At 43.2% G+C, this 4,902-nt stretch overlaps 1 long non-coding RNA gene across 1 annotated transcript; it reads left to right on the top strand.

The window, feature by feature from the left end:
• LOC138954918 (uncharacterized) lies at positions 1-2,762 on the top strand. Its single transcript, XR_011452018.1, has 2 exons — positions 1-406; positions 687-2,762. It is a non-coding gene; the product is annotated as an uncharacterized lncRNA (long non-coding RNA).
• Positions 2,763-4,902: the final 2,140 nt, after the last annotated feature.

The raw sequence follows: 4,902 nt of genomic DNA, 5'->3' as shown, positions 1-4,902 counted from the left end.
GTTACGAAGCGGTTTACTCGTATTTTTGGTAATGTGTATTGTTGTAAATAGAATAGACTATAGCGATGGTCAGACATTGGAAAGGGCTATAGGCTGCATACCGTCGCGTTGACCGCAGTTGAACCTTGGTGTAACTGACAAGGTTTTTCACGTGCAAGTAATGCAGACGACAGCTCACTGGCAATGTCATAGCAAGAACGACTTTGTAAAATCAGTCGCCGTCAAGGAGCCAAGCTCGACTCATGTTTTTCGTAACACTTTAGCAGACGGGCTCCTGTTTTAGGTATCTGACTGAAGAAGGATGAAGACTGACGAACTTTCCCTATCAGCTTACATGATATCTTCCATTTTCATATTCATGCCAGGCCGGCGACTGTACTAAATGTTGGCTTTACACTCTTTTGAGGTATGTTTGAAACCGGTTATATTTTCATGTCATGTTGTCGTATGTGAGAAGAGTGACTGTTTCTGTGTTTAACGTTATTGTGTAGGCCTAAGCTATTGTACTACACTGCTTAAACATGTGAGGGTTTTACGTAACGTTTTCTTGGCTTTAGAAAACAGGAATTAACGTGTAAATAATTATATTGGCTCATGCAGCTTAATATGTTGGACGAGTGAGTATTTTTATTGTGCGAGTGAAAGAAACTAAAGACAAGTTGATTTATGGACTATAAACTTTACAGTGTTCCAACTGGAGGGTTTTCATCGCCGGAGGCTGAACTGAACCAGTCAACTGCGGCTTGTGGACATGACCATGGCATGGAGAGCTGGCAGGGTTCTACAGTTAGCCGCCGAGACGAACTGGAAGGATCAAGGACTACGTCAAGCAATGGTTGCGGTGTCGTGAGGACTGGTGCACCCTTGTCAGTCGTCTGAAGGACTTACAGCCATACCAACATCTTGAGGGCCGAAAGATGGCAGTAGGGTAACGTACAGTAGAATATCTATTCGTCTTACCTGTTAAGCTGCTTTGTTTGAGCCAAAAGGTGTCTGCGTCTTGGACTGTAGAGTTTCTTGCGGTGTTGTCGGCCTAGAGTACTGGTCGAAGCCCGGAAATGATTTTGTGATGTAAAAAGCTTTGTAAACTAATAATAATTAGTCTTGGCAGTGTCAAGATCCATTTAACACCAGGTTTTTGCGTGTGTGAGTGCGTGTGCGCTTGTGCCTTGTAAGCTACGGTAGCGGACAACTATTCAGATTACATTCAAGTCTGTAAACAAATACTAAATTTATAGAGTTGTGTAGAGGCATTTATGATTGTCTAAAAACCGGGCTATACCACTCCATAACATCTGGCGCCCAATAGTGTTTGTTTGTTTGACCCTTTAGCAGTATTGTTTTCTATCTCAAGGCACGTGCGCTTACACGGGTGTGAATGATTGTTTTGTTTGTCCTGTTTGTCCAGTAACATTTTCAGATTTGATTTGATTTTTGATTTGATGTGTTGACTGATATATTCTTGCAAGGCCAAGGTCTTACTCGAGTTTCATTCATGATATTTTTTTGTACACAGCTTCTGAACATGACCCCTGTATATAATTCTTTTGACTTTTTGGATAATCTCTGATCGAGATTCAGAAAATTTCATCGTTTTTTCAACAATTCATTTTCTTTTGAGGAAAGGGGGTGATGTTACGAAGCGGTTTACTCGTATTTTTGGTAATGTGTATTGTTGTAAATAGAATAGACTATAGCGATGGTCAGACATTGGAAAGGGCTATAGGCTGCATACCGTCGCGTTGACCGCAGTTGAACCTTTGTGTAACTGACAAGGTTTTTCACGTGCAAGTAATGCAGACGACAGCTCACTGGCAATGTCATAGCAAGAACGACTTTGTAAAATCAGTCGCCGTCAAGGAGCCAAGCTCGACTCATGTTTTTCGTAACACTTTAGCAGACGGGCTCCTGTTTTAGGTATCTGACTGAAGAAGGATGAAGACTGACGAACTTTCCCTATCAGCTTACATGATATCTTCCATTTTCATATTCATGCCAGGCCGGCGACTGTACTAAATGTTGGCTTTACACTCTTTTGAGGTATGTTTGAAACCGGTTATATTTTCATGTCATGTTGTCGTATGTGAGAAGAGTGACTGTTTCTGTGTTTAACGTTATTGTGTAGGCCTAAGCTATTGTACTACACTGCTTAAACATGTGAGGGTTTTACGTAACGTTTTCTTGGCTTTAGAAAACAGGAATTAACGTGTAAATAATTATATTGGCTCATGCAGCTTAATATGTTGGACGAGTGAGTATTTTTATTGTGCGAGTGAAAGAAACTAAAGACAAGTTGATTTATGGACTATAAACTTTACAGTGTTCCAACTGGAGGGTTTTCATCGCCGGAGGCTGAACTGAACCAGTCAACTGCGGCTTGTGGACATGACCATGGCATGGAGAGCTGGCAGGGTTCTACAGTTAGCCGCCGAGACGAACTGGAAGGATCAAGGACTACGTCAAGCAATGGTTGCGGTGTCGTGAGGACTGGTGCACCCTTGTCAGTCGTCTGAAGGACTTACAGCCATACCAACATCTTGAGGGCCGAAAGATGGCAGTAGGGTAACGTACAGTAGAATATCTATTCGTCTTACCTGTTAAGCTGCTTTGTTTGAGCCAAAAGGTGTCTGCGTCTTGGACTGTAGAGTTTCTTGCGGTGTTGTCGGCCTAGAGTACTGGTCGAAGCCCGGAAATGATTTTGTGATGTAAAAAGCTTTGTAAACTAATAATAATTAGTCTTGGCAGTGTCAAGATCCATTTAACACCAGGTTTTTGCGTGTGTGAGTGCGTGTGCGCTTGTGCCTTGTAAGCTACGGTAGCGGACAACTATTCAGATTACATTCAAGTCTGTAAACAAATACTAAATTTATAGAGTTGTGTAGAGGCATTTATGATTGTCTAAAAACCGGGCTATACCACTCCATAACACTATGCCCATACAATTTTGCCTGGAAAGACCCTTTTGTCAATCGTGGGATCTTTTACGTGCACACCCCAATGTAGTGTACACGAAGGGACCTCGGTTTTTCGTCTCATCCGAAAGACTAGCACTTGAACCCACCACCTAGGTTAGGAAAGGGGGGAGAAAATTGCTAACGCCCTGACCCAGGGTCGAACTCGCAACCTCTCGCTTCTGAGCGCAAGTGCGTTACCACTCGGCCACCCAGTCCACAGTTTGAAATGTTGAGTAAGGAATTTAATTTTTGGCCTAGACTGGGGATTTTGTGTGATGACTTGCCTTCATTGCTTTAGAAATGATAAGAAACATTAACCTTTCTTTTAAATTATTGCTCTGTACTTCTATCTGTCGTTGCTTTTATAAGTTTAATTCTTCCTCTCTTCCGCCTTCTTTCTGTACTTTTATCTTTTTAATCTATATCTCTCTTCGTTTCTCTATTTCAGTAAATGGTACTTTCATTAAGAATCTTCCTTCCGTCCCTCTTCCCCGTGACGTTCAGTTCAGGCGGGTATTTCCCAACGTATAAAGTTTTATTTTATAAATGAAATAATCTAAAATCGTCAAGGCAAACGGCATCAGAAGGATAACGTCTTTAATTCTGCATATTTCTCTCTCTCTGTATGTCTGTCCGTCCGTATCTGTCTCTATCTCCCTCTCCCTCGCTCTCTCTCTCCCTCCCTCCCCCGCTCTCTGTCTCTTTGTTTGTTTGTTTGTTTGTTTGCTTAACGCCCAGCCGACCACGAAGGGCCATATCAGGGCGGTGCTGCTTTGACATATAACGTGCGCCACACACAAGACAGAAGTCGCAGCACAGGCTTCATGTCTCACCCAGTCACATTATTCTGACACCGGACCAACCAGTCCTAGCACTAACCCCATAATGCCAGACGCGAGGCGGAGCAGCCACTAGATTGCCAATTTTAAAGTCTTAGGTATGACCCGGCCGGGGTTCGAACCCACGACCTCCCGATCACGGGGCGGACGCCTTACCACTAGGCCAACCGTGCCGGTCTCTCTGTCTCTGTCTCCCCCTCTGTCTCTGTCTCTCTCTCTGTCTCTGTCTCTCTCTCTGTCTCTGTCTCTCTTCCTCCTCTCTCAATTTCTCTCTCTCTCTCTCTCTCTCTCTCTCTCTCTCTCTCTCTCTCTCTCTCTCCCCTCTCTCAACCTCTCTCCCCCTCTCTCTCTCTCTCGATGCATTTCATCGACCAGAAACTCTCGTTTAATCAAATGTTTACACGCAAACATGGACAGTGTTCGCCATGTCAGACGCTGAAACAAAAAGGGATGCGTTTTGACATGCAAATGATTGATTTCTGCCTTTGTTCTACGAGTATTTACCATAAACAGTGAACAGTTTTGGCGTGGGAAAGTGAAACGATGACGAAACACTGAATGAACCAAGTGTTGGATCCAGCGAACATTGACACCTATTATTCAACGCGAAAGGGATTGCAACGCAAATTTGCTTTAACAGAATATCGGTTCGGACATGACATGCAAACTTCATCAATTTAGGAGTGCCAGTCTGCCTGCGTCAGTTTTCCCACTCGGTTTCTTCGCAACGGGATATAAACAGTGTGGGTTTTCAAAACTTTGTGTTTGCTGAATCCATATCACCATTAAATATACCTTCCTTTCTGTACATACCGTGTTATAAATTACCATAGTAGACCCATCCGGGTTGTTGGTTTAAACAGTGTTTAATATATTTGTAACCGAGTGCCGAAACACTACGATCACCTCGGGAGGCGAAGTGCAATCAAACAGGATTGAAAATGTTAGGGCTAATTTCTTAGCCCTATAAAAACTGTTATGCAAACCCGAAGGTTTCCATGAACATACAGACAATCGGAAACCACCAGACCCCATCACAAACAGAATTCCACAATCAACCGGTGTTGACTTAAAGGCCAACAACTCGGGTGCAGAGTCTGCTGTGAAAG

The sequence above is a fragment of the Littorina saxatilis genome, unplaced genomic scaffold, assembly GCF_037325665.1.
Source record: "Littorina saxatilis isolate snail1 unplaced genomic scaffold, US_GU_Lsax_2.0 scaffold_545, whole genome shotgun sequence".
NCBI classification, from domain to species: domain Eukaryota; kingdom Metazoa; phylum Mollusca; class Gastropoda; order Littorinimorpha; family Littorinidae; genus Littorina; species Littorina saxatilis.
This window is presented reverse-complemented; position numbering and strand designations above follow the sequence as displayed.